The sequence below is a fragment of the Petromyzon marinus genome, chromosome 13, assembly GCF_048934315.1.
Source record: "Petromyzon marinus isolate PM22_M1 ecotype Great Lakes invasive population chromosome 13, UKy_Petmar_22M1.pri1.0, whole genome shotgun sequence".
In the NCBI taxonomy this organism is placed as follows: Eukaryota; Metazoa; Chordata; class Hyperoartia; order Petromyzontiformes; family Petromyzontidae; genus Petromyzon; species Petromyzon marinus.
This window is the reverse complement of record NC_133679.1, coordinates 6116574-6140219: the sequence shown is the minus strand read 5'-3', so window position 1 is coordinate 6140219 and position 23646 is coordinate 6116574. Positions and strand designations below refer to the sequence as shown.

General features: G+C 40.7%; 2 long non-coding RNA genes across 3 annotated transcripts in view; one reads left to right on the top strand and one right to left on the bottom strand.

Moving 5' to 3' along the window:
• LOC116941900 (uncharacterized) overlaps nt 1-19498 on the bottom strand; it is a 55651-nt gene extending 36153 nt beyond the window's left edge. The window contains exons 1-3 of one of the 2 annotated variants that reach the window (XR_012941631.1): nt 19370-19498; nt 10120-10295; nt 3135-3217 (exon numbers count right to left, since the gene is read on the bottom strand). This is a non-coding gene — a long non-coding RNA (uncharacterized LOC116941900). Of the gene's footprint in view, nt 1-2584; nt 3218-10119; nt 10296-19369 lie in introns of those variants that run through there. The other variant, XR_004402735.2, reaches the window with a different exon arrangement.
• The window catches only part of LOC142924421 (uncharacterized), a 258403-nt gene extending 234766 nt beyond the window's left edge, over nt 1-23637 (top strand). Inside the window, exon 5 of the long non-coding RNA XR_012941632.1 lies at nt 8044-23637. This is a non-coding gene — a long non-coding RNA (uncharacterized LOC142924421). The remainder of the gene's footprint in view (nt 1-8043) is intronic.
• The last annotated feature ends 9 nt before the right edge of the window (nt 23638-23646 follow it).

The window sequence follows — 23646 nt, the reverse complement described above, 5'->3', positions numbered from 1 at the left end:
CGTTATTATGGTAATCTTCACGTATTTTATAGCGTATTTACTTATTTATTTAAGGCAATTCATTAAATGGATAGGTTTCCGTAGGCCCATGTCATTATCCGCGAAATTTGCTTTTCACGAGCATCTCCGGAACGTATCCCTCGTCGCGAATAACGAGGGAACTGCGTACTTCACGTTGGGTGGTGGGAGGAGAGCCGATAGATGTAGAACAAAGGGGGTCTCTGATGTGGAATCTTTAAAAACCGTTGAACCGAGGTTAGAGGTTAACATTTAATGAGCCAGGGGTTAGCATTCAAGTTGGGGATTGGGTTTAAATTGTACTGATAAACTGTTGCCATGTGACCACGTATGGCTAAAGCATGTTTTTTTATCCAAAACTTTAACACGTTGCTGTTGAGCATTGTGTCGAGATGGGCTTATTTTAATCCTTTATGACCCACCCGCTAATCAGTGAAAATATCGTGAGAAGGTTATTAAGACCCTCATAATTTTCTCATTGCGTATTGCATATCTATCTGAAAAGTGGTGGATTGAAACATTATTAGCCTCATAAAAAAAACAATTGACCTACACATCCCTATTTATAATCATGTGAAGACGCGAATAACTGTTTTAAAAATATATAATGTGAATGTACATGACATTACATCCTCTTTTTTGGAAAGCATTCATTCACTCAGCTTAAATAGAGTGATAATCTCTTTGTCACGAAGGGTAAAATGAGCAAAATCAAATGCTCCATATGTAATCGTGTATGGCGCTGCATACAACAATAAAAAATATATACAACCACAATCCGGTACAGTACTGCAGGCGCCTAAAGTTAAAGTTGCATTCCACGGCAAACAATAAATATCGCATGGTCCTATAGTGCCCTCTACTGATAAACACTTATTGTTAACTTTTCATTTGGGTGACGAGTGGACAACCCGTTGAAATATGAGATAAGCAGGACACCTGGCTGGGGGGAGAGCAGGTGATCAACGGACAGAGGAGTCCAATGAAAGAACCCCCCGCCAACAAAGAGACATCCCCAGAGATGAGAGACTCGGTGGTGAGGTGAAATTGACAGAATGGCACGGACGAGGGAGCGAGGGGGGGGGCAGAGATCATGGATCGCCATGGATTGTAGACAACCGGCGGTATATGTCGAAGGTTTCACTCGCCAACGGGCACCTGGACGCCACGTGCACATCGGAGTGACAAAGGCGGTGACTATAAATTCTGTCATTCAATAGGCGCCCCATGAAACGTGAATGGCAAACCGCTCTCACAGAAGGGGCTTGGAGGATCGTTTCCGAGATCTCGCTTGAACAAACGAGATTGACTGTGACCGTGAACTCTCTGTAAAAAAATATAATAGGGCCAAATCGGAAATATATTCACGCACGAATGTTTAATTTCACATATATAATCCACGTTCATTTTAAAGTAGTATTTTAAAGGCTAGCTATCAAATGGAAATAGCCAGTAGATTATCATTGGACGTTTGAACTCCAATAGCTTGACTTTCCAGTATCTTGTGGCTGAACGTTATCAGATTAATTTATCACATCACGCTATAAGGTTAACATTATTTGTTACCAGATGACACAATTTCTTTATAATAAATGTGTGATAAGCGACAAAAAATCTGCAATAAAAAAATAAGCAAGCAAAATATATTCCCCCCCAAAATTTCACACATTATAAGCTCGAATGCACACATTTACTTAACTGATTTTGTGATGAATTTGTAGGCTTACTTTTTTCTAACCTTTAATTCTTTAACATTTACATTCTATTGAAAAAAATGTCAAATGCACCATAACCGTAGGAATTCCAGCTTTTGTTAAATCATGTGAGGAGAAAGCTTCACAAACTATTCCTCATAGCATGTATCTAAATTTCAGATAAAAACAGGATCATTCAAGGTATATTAATGAGACAATTATAAACAAGCCCAAACTTTAATGTAGATGCTAATATCTCCGAATTATTATTTTTTAGGAGCTGTGCAATAGAATACTCTGGACCAAATGCCATTGAGAATTACTTAAGAATCAGAATCTTTATTTATACTGGAGGAATCCAATGAGCTATAAAGCTCTTTTTCAGTACACATCTGTGACGATGACAATGATGATGAAAGTGAATGTTGCCATGTTGCAGCCTGAAGAGATGACTTTAAGATGTACAGAATTTTCCAATTTTAAATTTACAGTGGCCGTTAAAGATCCAATGGCATTATTCGAAAGAGAGTAGGCCATGTGTGCCGGTGTCAGGATCTACATTTACCAAATTACTTGTTTCAGAAAAAACACATTGCATCATTGCCTCCTACTGGCAGACTATACCCATCGGTGAACATAGCACAGTTGTGATAGGCTAGTTACTAAACAAATGGCACAAATTATACATTTACATCTTATTATTAAATAAATAATTGAGATAATTTCTTATTTGGTGCTGAACTGTTACAAGCCTGCAATGGAAAAAAAAAAACCACAATCAAAATATGAATGGCATTTACATTTTTACGATATTTTTTAATTGTTTATAGTTTCAAATTTATCAAAGCAACAGAGTATCTGCTAATCGTGATTATAGAAATGTCACGTTAACATTAGGTTGCTTATTATTAAGTGTTGGTAGGACTGTCTGGCATTTCCAGAAATCACTGGCAATTATCTTTAATACAGCACTGTACTATTTTATATCTTAAATGTTGTGTAAAAACAAGGATACCATGTTAATGGAATTCTGTGTTTTTTCATGGGTGTGCTTTTTCAAGTTTAACAACCGTTTATTACTTCTATGATATTTTAACCATAATATTATGACTGCACATAATATCACCGTGCATTGCTTTTTAGGTCAAAAGTCAGAGGATCAGGTCACATTGATGCAAGAGCTGTCATCCTCCGCATGTTGGGCAGGACTCACAATGTCTTTCTCAACCATTGGTTCAGTTTTGATTACATTTTCATGGATATAGATCAGTGTCACGTAACTTTGGCTGCCGTCTGCGTTTCAGGCGATAAGGTCAAGCATCAACGTCAAAAGCCACCTCAATAACTGCTTTGTGGTGAAGCATTCCGTGAACCACAAATAATCGCCGCAGACAGACACACACACATACACATTCCACGAACCCAGTAGCTCTCAAAGTGCGGTCCCGGCAACACCACCACCACCATCAGTGGTCCGCGATGGTCCTCGAGGTGGTCCCGCGGGGCTGTGATGCAAACAACAATGACAATGTTTATTATTATATCTTTTGTGTGTTGGACATTAATTCATATTTTACTGATGATATTTGATGTAAAAATGAAGTTAAGTAAACTACCCTCACCCTACGATTTAAATTCCCCCCCCCCTAAAAAAAACGTATATCCGCGTAACAAAAAATATAGTTTCATGCTTTGATAATATGAATCATGTTGGATTAGTGGTATTGAGAGAGATAAGTTGAATGCTTTTTGTCACCAGGGATTGGGGAGGGGGGGCTGCGTGGTTTGGCAGAAATGTTTTCATTGGGCTGAGTGAACTGCGAGCCAAACAAGTTTGAGAAACCCTACACAAGTGGGATACACATACTATGTTGTTTTACATCACATATGGAACATCGGGAAGCAATTCAAGCTGAAATCCAACGAAGGCATCCGTACACTTGTGGGAACACATACACACGCACGCAAGATGTCGTGCATGAAACATTTTAATATTTATGTAAAATTAATATTAAATAATAAAATCCGATGGGGGAGGGGTGGAAAGGAAACACATTCCGCGAAGCCATATTTAATTTACAAAAGCAGAATGTGCAGATGCAGAGATGAGATTCAAATCTGAGGGCCTTGCAACGTGACGTCACGCAGCTCAAGGTCACAGCCGCTGACAATTGACCCAGAAAACGGAGCCACCTTCCTCGACCGCCAGCGTGGCACTCGCGCGCTCCACGCGACGCGCCATGCGACGAAAATCTCCGCGAATCGTCTCACAAAGTCACAACATTGGTGTCGTCGTGATCGTCGCGTCATCGTCACGATCCACGGGGCGATAGCCCTTCGGTGTCCCACTGCACGTTTTGTCATTTGTTTACACCAGGGGTGGGGAACGTCCGGCCCGCGGGCCGTATAAGGTCCGTGAAATCATTTGGGTCTGGCCCGGCCAAGGCAACCGCAGGCGGGACTCGAAATTCAATCAATCTAGGGGCAAACCTGGGAAAGCAGTTGCGAGTAGCAGCAACATCATCAATACCAGCTGACATCATCACCACGCCTCACCAAAGAGAAGCGGTTCCAGCCATCGCATTAGGGGTGAGTTAATTAAATGTTTGATCATTTTGTATGGCCCGCGAATGATGTTATAAATATCCAAATGGCCCTTGGCAGAAAAAAAGGATCCCCACCCCCTGAATTACATCTTCCTCTTGTGCCAATATGCTCAATTAGTGCACGTCTTCCTGGCGCCAATCTCTAATGCCGTCAAGCGATTGGATTCATGTTCCTAACATGAAAAGGTACCACCTTAAGTCTGATTATGTTCTTATTCGCCTTTGTGCTTTGACGGAAAAACAAGAGATTTTTTTATTAAATATACATATATATAATTTAAGGGAAACAAATGCTTTTATTAATTTTACATCAATGACTTCGTAACAATGGGGCATGTTATTCCTGCCACAGTAGACTGAATTGCAACATCTCAACGGGTCTTGGGTTCCTCGCTAACCAACTCACACTGACTGGCGTGGTGCGGTATGGCCAAACAAACATTTCAAAACCAACACTGTGTAACTCGACTGTAATCCGGCAATGGAATGACATAGTGGCTAAACCTTTTTACCTTTCTATTGTGTTATTATTTAATTAATCAAAACGTCAAACTGCAGGTGAGTTTAGCTTGTGTTCCATAGAGCCAAATACATTGCAGATGTAAAGGATTATGGTTAAGCTTTGAGATGCAGTCGACCATACCTAAACAGTCATGAAGCAAGCAGCCCATTTTACCTTCGCAGCTTTTAAGTGACCCTGACCCAAAATTGCATAGGCTATTTCAGCGAAATGGATAATTACACACATTCAGGCTTGCCCTAACATTACATATTTCAAGTCCCAGCTACCGGTGATGCGTTTTGTTAAACAAACGTATGGCATGGCTTAAAGCTTTCGTGACTGCAGGAATTCATATTATTTGGGTCTTTCGGTAAAGTCACGTAGATAGGTTCAAAGAAAATAACCAAAACTACGACGTTTCTTGTTAAACAACACAAGCGGTCGTCTTGTGTTGTGATCGAAACGTCGTAGTTTTGGTTATTTTCTTTGAACCTATCTACCTGGCTTTACCAAAAGACCCAAAGAATATACACCTATTGCACTAGCTTACTCAACTAAACTATTTTTTTTTAATATTTACCAGGTAAAGCTGACTGAGTAATATAGCTCTTTACCAGAAGCGACCTGGCTATCACAAATTATAGCTCAAGGAAGTGGCTTATCACGTGGAAATTTATAGCAGCCAAATCCTCTAAACGCACGTTGATTGTAATGTGGAAGAAACACCGAAATCCACGCGACCACGGAGAGAACATGCAAACTCCAAATATACAGGCGTCAGGGTCGGGATCGAACCCACGGCCTCCTGTATACGAGGCGAGGTAGTTAACATCTCGCCACGGTGAGAATTACAAGATGTGTACGTTCGGAGCCAAGTTTCGTCTGGCCTCTTTCGCGTCGACAATGTGATGTGAATACAAAATACAGATGACTGGAACACCCTCACAGGTATTGTCAAGGTGAGGCATTGCCAAGGTGAGAATGGAATATGCCACAGTAGGCACGTGCGCGCTTGCGGCATTTATAAACCGTATTCGCTATGTTTTACATCTTGATGTAATTCTATTATAGCAATGGGAATTCAGCATTGTTGTTTGCTGATGAGGTGTGATTACATTTTAAATAATTTTACACCATTGCATCACGCCTGTTTTGTTCTACCTCTGCGGTATGTGTACCACTGCAGGTGTTTTATTCCACAGATTATCAGGTGAAAATTTATTTATCAGAAGGGCATTTTATTCTGCGAGCAAATCGAACATTCGAAGGTTTTTTTTTTAATGCTATTAAGCTTTTGAAAGCAAAGAATAGCGACACCACATTCAAGATTTGAATTCCGAAATATTACTTTTAAAAGCAATAAGAGAACATACACTTTACTTTTCAGTCATCATATCTATCCTCGATGCGTGGGCATTGAGAATGCTCACTTTATCATGACCAGCAATCCATTGGGTTAACCCATTATGTAAAATAAATTCAACGTAAGAATTAACATGACCTTATCACGTTCAGGGATAAATGCTGTCAATTAGTTGCACGACAACATTATTTGCACAAATCAATTCAAACTCAAAAGGAACAGCTTAGTTCTGCTCCGTGGACTTTAATTAATGACGTCCTAAGGGCATTATCTGCTTCACAACTTGCGGAAGTCTTAGGGGAATGAGCACTCACAGCCATAATCAAATTTCCCACTGCCCGATTAAACCAAATTTGAAACCTGGGCTTCAAACACAACCACTCCTTTTTTAAAGGGGTTTGGGTTTAGGCCGGTTCTCAGAAATTCTAGCACTCGCTCGAGACTCGGAAATGGACCATTGCAACTTGGCCACCTGTTCCCTTTGTCCGATAAGCTTTCACAGAGAGAACAATCCAGCTGCTGTGGCCGTGCATAAATCAGGAAGGAGAGACTCACTTTCCCTCTGGGGACAGTTAGATACTATTACAGCCCTCTTGCTACCTGCTACGAGTGGAAAAAAGGTGGCATTTTAGATGGATGATAAAAGTTTCGGGTAAAACTCCTTTTCTCTTATTTTTGTAGACTAAATCGTTCGATTTATCGTTCGATTTAATCTTCTCTTTTTTTCCCTCGCTTATTTTGCTAAATCAATATCCTTTGTCAGTCTACTGTTGGATGAAAGCCTCTCCGCACTATTTCAGTCACAAGGGGGTGGGGGGTGTTGTCGTTTGAACATACTTCACCGTGTCGGTCAATGCTGATTGGTGAAGGTGGGGCCCAGGATTGGTTCAAATATCTCTCATCACGGATGGGAGCCATGGTCATAAATCAAACTCGGGACGCGAGGTCCATGTATGTATGTATGTTGAACTTCTTTCGCACCGTACTATGCAACTGTGCTAATTCGAGGTGCGGGGGAAGGACAAATAACTAAACACGAAAAGCAGTTCTAAAGAAACGAGTTTTCAATCTAGATCATTTTAAAGTGCGTAGCTTCAGTGGCTTCCTAATATCAGAACGAAGAGCGTTCCAGACGGCCGCAGAAGCGCATCTGTCAGTGTGCGATGCGGTGACCACCGTTTTTGTTCGATGGCTAGCCAAAAGTCGCTGCTGCGAGGATGACCGGAGTCTGGGTGATCATGGTTTATGCTCCTTGGCGAGATCGGCAAGGTGTAGTGGTTCATTTGTGGCAAGGACTTTGTGTTGTAATGCATGCGACCTTATAACAATGCAGTGTCCTAACCACCGCATCACTACTTCCCCCTACATATATGTGGACGACAGTATATGCAGACTTAAAGCCACATAATGTGTATGTATTTAACGTACATAGATGTTTTCACTCCTGGGAATACATTGCTTTGAAGAGTGTGTTTCAAGTGTACAGTATATTTTCAAACATTCAGTGTCAAAAATAATCGTCAGTGTATTTTAGATTTTATTATTATTACAATTCATTCCATTAAGCAAACGTGGTGATTTTGTTTTAAATAAATTAGACACTGCACCCTGAAACAACATTGTCTCATTAAAAAGCATAATCGAGTACAGTACACTTTTTTTTACGTATGACATATTTAATTTGGATAGTATGAAAAATATAGATAGATTGCGTCGGTCTGATATTTTTCAAGAACCAAAGGAGTAAAATACTAAAAGGCAGAATAATGTGTTGACATGTAAAAGGGCAGCCCTCAGATATCAGATGTTGCTGTCAGCGAGTTTGATCGAGTCTCTCCCCTTGCCATGTCCCTTCCTCAGAATGCAGATCTCTCTAAGGATTAAAGTGACAAGTCCTGGAACCACCTCCGACTGCCGATAAGGATTTTTTTTTAATCTCCTGTTGCCCCAACCCCCCAGCCCTTTTTTTTATTCTCCCGTTGCATGTCGGTTTGACAATGCCGCGATCGCAGATAACCGCGATGTTCAGAAGGCACAGAAGGTTCTTCTTCTTCTTCTTCAGTAAATGCTTATCCAAAGTGAACTTTTGAACTCGAAGCGGGGGAGAAGATGTATTTTGCCGAAGACATTCATTTTAAATGAAAAGTTAATGATACAGTCCCGTATTACGAATGTAAATTATAAATATGCAGAAAAGGATCTGCACGTTTGTTCCCTCCAATTCAGCAACATTATTTGCACACGTTCAAATGTAAAATACATTTACGTAATTAATGCGTATTTATTTTCCTTCAGTAGAATAATTCTGGCATAACGTAGATCTTCAATAAACATTTTTTTGTAGAAAAATACAACCGTAAAATATATAGGCTTTTTTTAAAATACTGTAACGGTTATGGCCAATTATATCTACGTATAAAACATCTTCTTTTAAATTAATGCCACGTCTTGTGTTATCACAATTTGCTGTATTGCTCATATTATTAGGCTTTGAGCAAACTCAATTGCATTAAACACTGCATACTGATCAGATGTCTTATTCCAATTCAGGGATGACTTTCCTTGCAGAGGCGGCCGCTGAAGCAATGCTGCACCGGTGGTTACAGCTGAGTTTAAATCGCAGTTCCCCCCCCCCCCCTTTTAACATAATGTGCTAATGTCCAAAAGCCGGGGGAATGCAATTACTGCCCCAGAGGAGCGGCTGATGGCAAAATTGCCGGCGGAGCGCGCTTGTTTTCTTGCCTGTCACATCGGATTGCACAAAGAGCCCAATCGTTGCGTCTGTATGGCGGGTGGCTGCACTATAAGCGAAGCGGTTCATTAGCCCGCTGTTTAACCTTGTAGCGTCGCGCCCGCCTTGTTGGCGATCGAGCCCCAGCTCTCTGCATTTAACCGCCGCGTGCCCGTGGCTCTGGGCTAGAGGGAGGGGGGGGAAGGCGGAAACAATTCGGGAGTGAAAACCTAATAATGCCAAAATGATGGGGGTGGGGGGGGATCATTCAGATCACGGAGAGCCGTGGGCTCCCGACCGACATTCACAGTGGATGCCTCTGTTGATTTATCCACGTGCAGCCTGTACGGTATTTATTTCCTATTCACCTATCACCGATATGTAGCAAATGATTCATTATTTTAAAAGCGTGCCATTCATAGCTTACATGAAAGCCGGCAATGTGTATTACACATTTCAATATCTATCTATTAAACCGACCACCATATGCATAGTTAATAATAAATAGTCATATATAATCATTTGAAAACTATGATGTTATTATGAAACTTTTAGTATGGATTATTACAGTCATAATAGCATCAATTTAATTGTTTGGTATTATCAAAACTCTGTTTGATTGTCTCAGATGCATTACGTCTACCATTCTGCCAATCTCACGACATGTTTCTAAGAACAGAGTACACTCGTAATAACTTAGGAATTATTTTTAACGGTAACAAGTCAAGATTTAAGTTTATACAGCAATACCAAAACCCATAAATTATGTAGGTGTACTTGTACGCACACAATATGTTCTAAACGATATGACCGATCCATGGGACATTGTCATATGTCATCTAGGAGCACACATCTCTAGCTGGGATTGCTCTGCCTATGTGAAAAGTGCAGGGTCATGATGAGGTTTTCAAGAGCCACGATAGTTTGGCTGGCTATGATCACGTAGAGCAGCGGTCCCCAACCTTTTCGGCACCAGGGACCGGTTTCGTGGAAGACAATTTTTTTCACGGACCGGGGGTCTTTCCCCCTTTTCAAAGAAGCTCTCCAGCGACGTTTGTTTTTGACTCATTGTGGCTACTAGGGGTTAGCAGCTTGTGGGCTTACCAACACCACGTGACTGAGACAAGTGCGCAGTGCGGGAAACAGGCGCAGACGGAAGTGGTGAATAATAAAATAATGGGGGCGGGTTCCACGCGCGGACTCACCGCTCTCACCTCCTGCTGCTGCTGTGCGGCCCGGTTCCTAACAGGCCACGGACCGGTATCGGTCCGCGGCCCGGGGGTTTGGGACCCCTGACATAGAGGATCTATCGTGAGAAATCTCGGCAATGTTATTCCGACGATGGGTAGATCCAAGTTCAGGTTCGTCCACCTTGCGCTCACTGTGAAATAAAAAAAAAGTGTACAAATGAAAATATCAAATTCTGCAGCTAAAATCTGTCGATGCCTCAACTGCCAGTATCACATTTACATTAGTGAAATCTTCCAGTTTACTCCATTTCATCACGATCAACACTTCATTTCTACAGGTACTCCTCTAGTTACGAACATTCGACTTACGAACTTTCAGAGATACGAACAAACCTGTCCGTATGTCCAGTTGCCTGTTCGGACCGAGAGTCGTAAGTTCAACCGCCTCGCAATAGATGGCATTTCCAATAGATGGCATGTACATCTGCAGAACATGAAGAAACAGTGGCTTCTACGTCTACATGAGATTATACAACTTTTAAAGCCATTCCCTGTCTAATAGTGTACATGTCGTACAACATGTTTGGACATAAATCCTCTCCATCAATTGCCTCACACAGGAGAGGACTGCATTTCCTCGAAGCTGTAACGTTCACCGTCAACAGTGAATTCACGAGAATGCGCAAAGAGCTCACGGGCTGACCACAACACGAGCCGTGTTGCGCGTCCTCCTGCGCAACACGCGATACCGGCCTCGCCGCCGTGGCACTGTTTCATTTTGAATGTTCCATCTCGTCGTAGGGAGCACATCGCTATGCGTATATGCTTCGCTAATGAGTGCGGTGAAGTATGACCGACTGAGCTGTCAGCGACGCGCCGCGGCATGGGGAGGCACTCATCCAGCAGTGGATTTTAAAAAGGGATGTGTGTAAATTGTGACGAGTAGAGCATTCCTCGAAAGGACGCACTTAAATGATACGCACTGTTCATCATCAGTCATGTTCTATCCACTGCTAGATGAAAGCTTCTTCACACAGTCGCCATCCCTCGTGATCCTGCGATGCTACGACCCGTTGTCTCGTGCGTGAGCTGATCATCCCTCCATTTTCCCAAGGTGTGTGTTTCTATTTTGGCTGCTATTTGACCGCGCCAGCGTCCACAAAATCGAATGCCTCTTAATAGTCCACAAAAGCTGGGAATGGTGGTATTTGATATTCGTTCGCCTTTCTAAGATGTAATTGATGGAATGTGTGATCGTTTGTAGAAAACCCATCTTACACTCGTGGCCGCTTCTATTTCTATTCTTGCGTCTGATGTCCATATGTTCGGGAACTAAATGCCAATGTCGAGGTCTGCTCGACACTTGTGGGCTTTCAGGAGAGAGAGTTCGTGCACTTTTGCTCATCCTCCATTGCAGGAGCGCAGACCATAGTGGTTTAGTATAAGTGTCCGTTAGTGCGGGTTGCATAGCCACTATCGTGCTGTGGCTTGTGTTTTTAAATTTCCATTCGTGAAAGAGATGTGCGCATCCATTGGCCCGTTGATGTTATGGTGCAAGTTGGCGGTTCCACCACTGGTGCCTTCGTGGAGGAATTTCAAAGCCAAGGGTTGTAATGTTTGGGTCTCTAATAGGGCGTTTGTTTTGGACGTCCGCGTTGTTCCACGATTCGCCAGCGTTCTTCCAGATCTGGTCAATTAACCTCTAAATTTACCATTATTTGGTTCTCTATGGTTTCCGTGCGATGAACATTTCTAAGTAATGTAAAATTGGAAAGCAATATTTAATCCACAAATATCAATATCAAAATAGTACCCATGGCATAAAAAGTATTCACGCCAGATATCTGCAATTTACTTCAAATGGTATGACATTAAATTATCCATAAAAAAACAGAAGGCTTACTCCAGGGCATTAATAACTTACCGCTGAAACTTCTTTAAAAGAGCAATCTGAAACATAAATCATCGTGCACCCAAGTGTACCGGTGTACTATTTATGAGCCTTCAGATATTCTCCATTCACAGATACAATTGATAATTCCATCTGAAGTTTATTTTGTTTAACCAAGTGAGAACTCAAGAGATTAGGATAGTCGAATTTGCAAGCTTGCCCTGGGGCATTCGCCTGCCAGTAGGCGGCCAATGATTGCTGTGCATAATCTCAATTGAGCAAATTGCGAGAACATTTTAGAATTTGGAAAGTTTGGACTGATGTTGGCCTGCAACAAACAATGGCCTACTCTTGCGAATAACTCCAGGGGATATTTAAACTCCACTGTGAAGCAATGGGGTGCGTACCAGAATGGTTCTTTCCATCTCAATAATAATAATAGGAGTGGCTGCTGGCTTTGAACCGTGAACCTCTGCAAGGAAGCGGTTGGAAGCGCTACCGTTGGGCCGTGTGACCAATTAATTTTTTTTTCAAACTATAAAAGCCACACGTGACTAATTCCATCCCAAGAAATGCACGCATGTAAATGTGAAAACACTCACCATGAGTAATGATAACGTCCAATACCTCAACAAAACTCCAGAAAATTTTGGAAGAACTTTACAACGAAGGTTTTGTCACCACCCAAATGTCACTGGCAAGCTTCTGTCGACTGGAATATTATAACACGCTGGATGGGGAAATAGTGACTCTGATGGGAGGCCTCTTAATATTATTAAGAATAAACATGCGTTGAGAGTAGTTGGCTGCGATTAATTTCCACATAAGCCACTTCGTTGAGATCATTTATGTCCAAGTCGCTTCAGAAAAAAAGAGCTATATAGTTCAGTGGGCCTTATCTAGTAAAAAAAAAATAGTTTAATTGAGAATCGCGAACTTATTGAAGGAACGCAAACCCCACATTACGATCAGACGTATTTTACATGTAAATACAATCAAGTACTACGCATGTGCGAGACTGATTGTCACCGTATAAGCACGAGACACAACCATTGGGCAGTGACACTTTTAGAGTAAGGTGTCTCTCAACGAGCCGACTGGCATCGAACCTCGCTATTGATTTCCCACTGAGCTGGAGAACATCGCAGCGTTGAGCTTGTGTGTGTGGATGTAACCGTACGTGTCATCAGGCGCACATGCCAAAGCACGCGTGTTCAGTCTTAATTCACACGACTCAATACGTAGCCCTTGAATGCCCCGTATTGTGTGCTTTTATGGTGGATTGCGGAGCATATAATAATAATAAACAAAAAGCAACATAGGCATACTCTGTGTATCTATGTGTTTGTCTATGTTGTGTCTATGTTGTGTCTCTCTCTGTGTGTGTCTCTGTGTTGTCTCTCTCTCTCTGCTCGTGTGTCTGTCTGTGTGTGTCTCCGTGTCTGTGTTTTGTCTCTCTCTCTCTCTCTCTCAAATTTAGTTCTACCTGATGACGACTGCTTGTGTTGCAATCGAAACGTCGTATTTCTATTATTTAATTTATCTTCTTTCAACGTGACTTTGCCGAAAGAACCAAAGAGTAACAAGCAAATTGTTTCACCCTGCATGAAGCAACGGAACATTTTGGTCAATCGTTCTTTCTTTGGTCTTTATATCCGACTCTCAGCGAATGTTTCCATCGGCAATGGAGTTGAGTGCGGCTCGTCAGTAGAGCGTGCTGATGAGACTGATCAGCACTCACCTTCGATTAGCATGGTTGGCTACGTACGGTGCGAAAGACGTCCAGCATACACACGTGGGGCAGAGGCGTCACGATCAGCTCAGGGGGTGCGGCAATTGTTCAGGTGGGGCCCCAACATTTGATTTGTCTCGCACGGTCGCACCTGGGATATTATATTTCGCGGCTCCTCTTGCCTAATCACATCGTTACGTTTACGGTCTCGAACATTTAGCGCTGTAGGGGCGCTCCGTTTTAAATGCTGTTGAAAACATCTCTCGGTGGTCGTCAAGGGGGTCCCAACTCGTAGATTTGTCCACCAGGGGGATGAGGGGGTAAGAAGGCACCCCCCTGCGCCCACGCTAGTTATGCTACTGATGTTTGATGTCAATTAAATGCTGCTGGATTGACAAGATAGCGTGGTTATAGGCAAGAGCTCTTGCGCGAAAAGTACGGGGTCCAAATCGCTCAATCGTCCAAGACTGCAACAATTTGGAGGGCCTCGCTTGACAAAAATAAAAGTTGCGAGATTCAGCGAGGCTTTCCTAGGCAGAACGAGCATAACAATGAAAAATAAATAAAACCACAATATCTGTATGGTAATTATCTTACCTGTGTCCGAGTGGCTCCTGTTTGGAATGGCGTTGCTAATGCACTGCCTGTGTCAGCTGAACATGCATTGTCCTATGAAGAAAGGCCATTTCCGCAACATCATCCATTACAAATATACTTGTTTCCATTCAGGGCAGTGTTATTGAGGAATCTGTTGAGTTTTATTTGTTTAAGGTTGGGAATTGTATTTTTTGTTAATCGTACCACAGTGTACAATTATATTTAAAGCATTTTTTTATGACCTTTTTTACATAAATATGCACCGTATGATAACTGTCCTATCAATGCAGAGATAGTGCACGTGTTGATTAATATAAATGATCATTGTACATTTCCTATGGCTTTAAAAAGAAAAGTTTAAAATGTATTTACATACGTTTAATCTGTTTACGAGTAAATGCATAATTCAGCTGAGTTAAGCTTAAAATAATCTATGCAGACACAGAGGGCATTTTGTACAATTTAAATTCAGAGTTCCTGTAAGTAACACTGCACAGCGTGCTAAAAAGATTTTCCAAAACCATAACCAGAGGAATTGCACCATGTACACAAAATATATAAATTATTAAAACTTACAATCGTCGTGGCTTTTTTTATATTTTCCCATCGCATATATAAACCCAGCCTCGGACACTACTCAACAGATGGGTCACTTTGATAGAACGTTTCCGTTCCGCACGTACCTCTCCCCTGTCACTTTCCACAAACACGCTGCACTACAAAAGGAGACTAATTCGAAGAACAGAACGAGGATTAATGACTTCCTCGCAGCCCACAAGAGCTCGCCGGTGGGGCCATGAGGTTAGAGTTACCTTGCGGGGGTTAAGGTTTTACATTTCTTGAGTTTGCTTCGTTTACAATTGCCCAAGGCTTCTGCTGCTCAAACACTGAGTGACGACGTTGCGAACAAAACTAAAAACTTTGGACGTTGTTGCTGAATCAGTTTAGTGGCGTTTGCCGTGTGTTGACCTTTTCAAACTGCGTATGGAAAGTATTGGAATAGGAATAGATTAAATATTATAACTCACATGCCGGGCCTGTTTCACGTGTTCAACCCATTGTTTTGTGTAACAGCACACTGTCACCATTAACGACAACGATGGGACAAAGCACTCGAGTGTTTTGTCCAATTTTGTCTAAATATAATTTCGTGGAATTAAAATATACGATGAATTATTGCGTAGGCGATTCACTGATTCACTTCTTAACCAAATGGGCATGATGTGACATCGTGAATTAGTTTGTTATAATAATCGAGCATTTGAATACAGCACTGAAGGCACATTTACACCAGCACGACTGTAAATGTATTTTGTTGCTTTAACAGTTGAATGGTAGCTTATCAAACATTATTTTGTTACAAAACACGGTGCACGACTCGATGCATGTCTCCTGCAGGTATTTTATCATTAATTCCCTCCATCTCCTCCCCAGTGAAACCAATGAATTGTCACAATTTGGTGTCGCAATTTGATTGAATCGTGAATTAATCGGATGTATGGTATCATTTGTATCGTCTGTCTTCGTGTGATCTGTCATGCTTTTGTACCGTTCGCATGAATATAACTTCAGCGTATACTTTGCATGCATCGTCAATAAGCGATGCTCACTGACAAAGAGGTGAAGCGTTGCATACCTAATAGCTGTAGTCCACCTACATCATCAGCATCGGACGTTGTGCAATACATTGCACCTTTAATTTCACTTGACTATTGTGTGTGGAGGGAGTGGTGGTGCAGTGGTTCGAACTTAGTGCAATTAACTGAGGGACCTTGAGTTGTAGTGCCAGCCAATACAAATGATATCTCAAAGGGACCTGGGTCCACCTAGGCATTATGGCCTAAGAACCCCTTGACGTTTAATCAAGGGGATGCCATCATCCAGCAGTGGAATGACATAGGGCTGTTCATTATATGTTTGTGTTTATCTCACAGCATGTGTGCGGTAAAAAAAAAACGTTCACATGATGTATCGTGCATATAACCTGCGTACACATCATTGGCCGATATACCATCAATGTATATCTTTCTCGGTTCGTCTGCCATACGAAGTAGAATAATAATAATGATGAGTCTTAGCTTAACAATCACTTAAATCAACGAGCGTTTAGTTGCATATGAGTCCAGTTTGAGTGAATTGAATTATACATAATAGCTAATTTTAAGGTGCAGTCTTTTGTATGTCTGGGCATTTGCAAAGGAAAGTTCATAATGAATAGTGTTCGTTGTAGCGGGACTGCTCAAGACATGTCACAGTTAATTAAATTGCCCCATTAGAACCCTATGTTGAAAATGTCAGGTTCCGATTAAAATACATTGCACTCTCTAGATGAATTAGCGGCGAATCTTTCTGCGCGAGATATGTGGCTCAACTAGATCAGAGTGCCTTCATTGTGCACCTTTAGAATATTATAAAGTTACTAATGTTACACGCTACCAAAAGTGTAGGGTAAGATTTTAGATGCCACATACATTATATCAATCATTCTAGAACAAAGAACATCAAATACCATTATCTAGCTTTTGTACATTATAAAAAGGCCTTTTTTCAGTTTACATTTATGTAGTCATCCAAGTCCTTACAAATCAAGGCCTTAATATAAAATCTATAAAAGATATATACATATTTTTTTTTTAAATAGCATTCATAAAGATGTAGTAGCTACACTGAAATTGTATGAAGTAGCCAAATACAGGTTAGAAGAGGAGTTAGGCAAGGAGATACGACCTCACCAAGGCTATTCACAATAAGATTCCAACATTTATTCAAGAATTTGAATTGGACAAAGGCATTAAAGCGAATGGAAAAATATAAATAATTTAAGGTTTACTGACAGTCAGTATGACTGCCAATCAAAATTAACTACTGTATGGGAAATCATGAAATAACTTAGGTCATGAAAATATGATTGTTTTGGTTCGCCGAGATAGATGAGAAACACAAAACTAAAATCGAGCATATTCGCTAAACAAAAATTCTAACACACCAACCTTCTGATTTCTGCAACACGAGTAAAACAAAAACTCCTTTACGTGGTGGTTCATGCCTGTCATCCAGGACAATGGAGGCATAGATTGATCCATTCACATTCATTTGCGAGGCTCCCATACCCCGTGGCCTCCAAAGTGGCCCATGAGATGAGAGTTTCGCGAGTGAGTTGTGAACCAATCTGTGCAGACCTTTGAGTGTCATATATGGGTGGGTTTTTCTTCTTCTTCTTCTGGAGACATTGGTTTCCTACCTACACGCAAAACACTCACTAATAGACATCGGCTAAATCCACCAGTGTCGGGACCGGCGTTGTCGCCACAGGATATTGCAGCACATGAAAGTGGACCGAATTATGCTCCGATGTCGATGCTTCCCGCCTTCACCAATCCGCATTGACTAGAGTGGTGAGTTATGATCAAGTAAAGCCCGGGATCTACGCGGCATGGGCAGGCCCTCATCCAGCAGTGGATTTGACTAGAGGGAGTCTGCGTGTACAGATTCAGCGTTGTGAAAAAAAAGTTAGAATATTATGAATCCAGATTTTATATCTTCCAGTGTTTTGGTTTGGAATATTTCTGTTATAAATGTGTATAAATATACCTTTCAAATGTTGTATGCGTATTACAAGTACACGAATCCCAAAGAAATTTCAATATCATTCGTAAAAAAATAGTAACTATATATATAGCGTTAATATGTCTACAATGACACACAAACAGCACACGCGTACATCCGTGCATATACTGTCGTTTCAATTCGGCCGCGCAACGCCTAACGTACGAAGGCCCGTCACGTATGAATCCGAAGAAGTCATCAGCTTCTCCATCCGATGTGTCATTTTCCTTGGAATAAAATTCCTGCAAAAAAAAAACCATCATTTATATTCACACCTCCGTTAGCGGCGGCGCGTTTTGTTGCGCCTGCCAGACCCTCCGTGCCACCTGTCATCTCTCACAATGAGGCCAGCGTGGAGTGGCAGCTCGTCAGCCCGACATCTTATTTCCCACTCCCTCTCAGATGCTAATTAATGTCCTGGCCTTGACCCAGCCAGCCCGCCTCTGCCGTCACCTGATCAATCAAACTGGCTGCCCGCTCTCATCCCAGGGTTGACAGACTCTGCCTTGTCCAAGAAATTGCCCCATTGCTGTCATGTAAATTACAGTATATGCCAGCCACGGCGGATTGTGGAATGGCAATTTTCTTCAAGTCGTCTTGGAAGGCAAGGCCACGAGTTTGTTAAAACCATTTAAAAAAAAGAACAAGTGGTGGCTTCAGTTATTGCTAACGGATAAAAGTACACAGTTACTGATACTTTCCCATGTGTAGCTTAATTGTAACATTTTGCAATATTATAGGGGAGTTGCGAAATTACTGGAATTTTACCTCGTACCAGGAGCTATCCCCCGTGACATAAATATCACATTGCAGCATCTACAGCGGCTCGTGGTGCTGACTGATTCATGATCTGGTGCCTAACAAGGCAGTCGCTAGACGAATGTGACCATTAAGTGCACTAGAGACCAATACTTTTGCACATATGTGAAGCTTCTATCTATACGCATCCAAGAGCTTCTTTGCCAGGTCGTGGTGTAAAATTTTCTTGGATCGACAGTGACTTATCGTGATGAAAAGTAATATAATGTTCGCTTTGAATTTTAGCACTGTGGAGTGGAGGCACATCAGGTTGATGAATATATAATACTACAGATTTTGAGCCTTTGCCAACAATTGATTCCCTGCTCGAGGAATGAATGTGAGAACGTGCCGTACGTTTTAGGGTTCATTGCTCAAGTGAAGTCCCGGCTTAATAAAATAACTATAAATCTACGTCTGAGAGACATTACAATACACACAAACTATAACCGTTTATCTCAGCAGATTGCGTAACGTCGCTCAACATCGCTCGAGATGAATCTCTAAACAACGGCACGTATGTTTGCATTGGCATTCAATGAAATATCGCATGTCTACAGCATGTACAATTTAGCATCTCTATCCCGCGAGCACTAACATACAAATCCCCACTTGATACAGTGAAACGCTATTTAAAGTACCTTAATACTTGGATGAACCAGCAGAACGATGCCGCGGTCTCCCGAGGGAATGGAATTCTCCTTCGGCGTGCCCCAGAGGTGCTCATTACTGCCGTAGCTTCAGTGGCTGCACAGTCAGTTGTATTTTCCGTGGGACCCTGACCTGCGCAGTTGTACTCAAGTCTGTTGAATTTCCAATCCGTTGCAATGATGTGATAGCTTTACGTACTGTACCATCCACTGCGAACACCGCTGCTATAAGCTGAGAAACAAAGCAAATGTCTTCCCTGGATTTAAAGGAATGAAAATGGTCTAGAAATGACGGTGCTCATAAAGTAAATTGCCTAGTCGAAAAATGTTCATTTTGTGTTAAGTATTGTGTATTATTGCGTTGAACTAGGACCCATTTATTACAGGAAGTGTCCTTGTCCATACACGCCCAGCAGTTCACCAGCATGGATTCAAACCAGCCTGACTGCTGATGAGACAATTAATGTCAGAACCGGTCCAGAATATGCTTGTGTTAAAACAATTCTGCTCATACGATACCTTCACAGAAGACCGTGCATCTGACGGGTTGTGTAAAAAAAAATTGAGGGAAACGTATATGGGAAGGAAGAGTTATTTTTTTAGGAATATTCTCCACTCCGTTTTTTTTTTCTGTAAATAACCTCCATAATTGATTACTTATGATATCGATGGAATATCTTATTTATTATTTTGCTTACAAATGTGAACAAACACAATTATTTTCCAATTTGCAAATGTCGTTGTGAAGCATTGGTGATGACAGTGAGGGATACAGACGCAGCGTATACAACTAACACTTTGGAGAACAACTTCCTGCATTACAGAGCAAGGCCAATGAACATTTTTTTTTTACCAACATTGTAATGAGTGTATTTTTTAAAGTATTGAAAAATGGGCATTCTCACATTCAGGTCTTAAAATAACGAATTTAAAATCCGGGAAAATAAGTTTTTAAAAAGTCATAGATGAAAACGCTGCAGGAGAGTGTAATAAGACGACATGTGTGGCATTTCATTTTCGTAAGGCAATTTTACGCACCCTCGCATGTACAGGGTGCTTCAAAAAAATGCTAACACTTAAATGGGACAATCTTAAATGGGAAAAGAACGGAAAATCCACTGTAACATGATAATAAATTTATGCGAATAGCTTCAAAAAGTCAAAGAGTCTCCACTCGTTCGCCATCGTTGTCAACACGTTGCCTGGAATCTTCTCCAGGTGATCTCCAGAGCCCGGAGGGACCTTTCTTGTGGCATTGTTGCAAATTCCCCTAAGTGTTAACCTTTTTTTGAAGCACCCTGTGTCCCCTCACTACAACTCAGCGTACACATGAAGTTCACATATACTACTCCTACCATACAACACATTCAAGTATTGTAGTTTGTAAGACTTAACATCACTAGCGTGATCAATAAAGAGGGTTGGAAAGGCTAATTTATTGCACTCGGAAGGTGAAAGCACCGACGAGTCTGAGAGTTGGTATTTTAACTTTAAGGCAAAATTCAACATGTTAATGAGTTCAGCAGGCTACACACTTTAATGTTTGTAACTTTTATTATATAACTTAAAGAGAGATAGATGTTCAAGTTGACCATTGAAGCTAATATTTAACACTGTACTAACTCACATTAGCAATGATTACAAATCAATTGTGTTTTGTCTCAATGAATTCAGGTGCTTGGTTGAGTTTGTAAATGACGGATTTGCGGTGACCCCCACAGACAAAAAGAGCAATAGATATTAATAATGATAATAGATCGAATATTAGCTTATAGAATAAACAATTAAAATTTTTAATGCCAGTATTAAAATAAATTAAATAACCCTACGTTTCCTGACTTTTAGGCCACCCTATACAATATGATGCATTCTATTCTTAGCTCTTTCGGTAAAGTCACGTTGAAGGGAAACAATAAAATAATAATATATATAAAACAATAAAAATTCTCACGACGTTTCGACCATAACACAAACGGTCGTCATCAGGTGTGTTATGATCGAAACGTCGTGATAATTTTTTATTGTTTTATATATTTTTTATTATTTTATTGTTTCCCTTCAACGTGACTTTACCGAAAGAGCTAAGAATATGAATTACTGCAGTCACGAAAGCTTTAAATCAAAATGATACATTCTAGTTTAGTTTCCAGAACACGATACTGCACTGCAAGGAACACGGGGTTGATGACACTAACGTTTGTATCTGCTTAAGCATTGTCATAACACGTACAGTAGAAACACCGGAAAGGAGTATCCTTTATGTGTGCCTCATTTCTTTCCTGCCAGAAATCCACGATGCAATGTGAAATTCAGCTGCAAATAAAGAGATTAGAAGCTATCACAATCCTCCAATTTGTGAGTGATTTTAAATGTCAACAATTAGCTCAATTGTCAGAACTGCTTATTACTAATAACCATACCCCCATAATGTAATATTAAGACAATAAACAACTGTAGTAGATCATTAAAGTATAGGCCACTTTTTGATTTAAAGCTTTCGTGACTGCAGGGATTCATATTCTTGGTTCTTTCGGTAAAGTCACGTAGAAGGGAAAATATAAAATAATAAAAATATAAAACAATATTAAAACAATATTGTTAGTATTAAAACAGTATTGTTTTATTTCGATTTAAAGCACAAGCTAATCCCTTAGCTATTTCAATGCTAAATTACTAGTTGCCTCTGTGGATGTGTAGGTTTTGACTTTAACATAGCCATACCTGTGACCAGTCACAAGCTAATCCCTCAGCTCTTTGATATGTAAACCCCTTTGTCAAGGTGCCTCACTTCTCCCAACCTGCTTAAAAGTCGCTACGAATCTTAACATCGTTCATTGAAGCTATGTCGTCCCGACAGGTCTGTACCGTTCACCTGAAGACGGCCGCTTGCGTTGTGGCCGAAACGTCGTGAGAATTTTATTGTGTTATTTTATTATTTTATTCTCATTCTACATAACTTTACCGAAAGAACCAGAGAAGAGTATTGTTTTATATTTTTATTATTTTATTGTTTCCCTTCTACGTGACTTTACCGAAAGAACCAAGAATATATTGGCCACTTGATTAAAAAGTGGCCTAGACTTGGTAAAAAAAAAACACACTTGGTCAAAAAAATACCAAAGACCACGGAGACCATGTCTTGTTTTAAAAATATATGAATGTGGAAAATCTTTATACTTTGTTACTGTGACTCGAAACGCTGGGTTTGTCATCTCGCCCCCTCTGCTGGTCACTTCTTACACCAGCCAGGGTGCGTAACACATGACTGTGCAATGCTGATTATTAAGTTTACCATACACGCATTGAACTACTTATGTAAGTATTCGTGTTTTACGATTTGCATGTGTTATGGAACAGGTTCACGTGGCCCCCTCCAACCACTAGAGGCCGCTACATTCGCCACCTTGTAAAATATTTAGGTATTCTGGAAGCAAATTACGACCTTTAATCATGCCAATCAATTTCAACACACCCAGTCACTTGATTGGCGTTTTGGTCAGATAAATTATATTAAGAAGTATTAAAAGGTTATTTTATTCAATTTAATACTGCTGTGTGGTATCAGAACCTATGAATCTGTGGACAATTTTAAAACACATCTTCAAGCCTATTTATACACTACTGTATTGGTTAATTCAGAAATTGACTTTCATAGTTTATTTCATAAAGTTACCTTTAAAAAAAAGTATCGATTCAAAATAGAGTTATTTTTATACTGAGTGTTTGCTGTTGTGTCCTGTACAATGCTTTGGGATCCTCAATGATCTATATTTTCATATTAAATGCTGATGAATCGCTCTTAAGTTAGAAAATGCAACCGATAATGTTTTCCCCAAAAGATGCTGGACATGTTCACAGAACCGGTACTGCATTTCACTTTGACAATGGGAGTTCCTATAAAATACTGTAGCAGCCTGTGGTGTTATTACTTTGTACATAAATCAGCCCAAATTACAACTCAAAACGGTTTATGTTTGTTTTTAATCCTGCCCTACGTTTAACTCTTGATGAGTGTCACCTTGTGATTTACTTTGTCCTCCACTTAATAATCTTTCCGGAATTCATTCTGTTGTCATGAACAAGAAAATTGCATTGGTCCAGAAGTGTTTGCAAAGTGCACATCATACTGTTACCAATGTAATTCAACGCACGCTTCCAAACTGCACGTCACATTCAAAAAGTAAATGCAAAAAAAATGGCAGGTTTTATTTCAAACCTGATGCCCCGAATATGATTGAATAAACATTGCGTGCATGCTAGATTTAGCA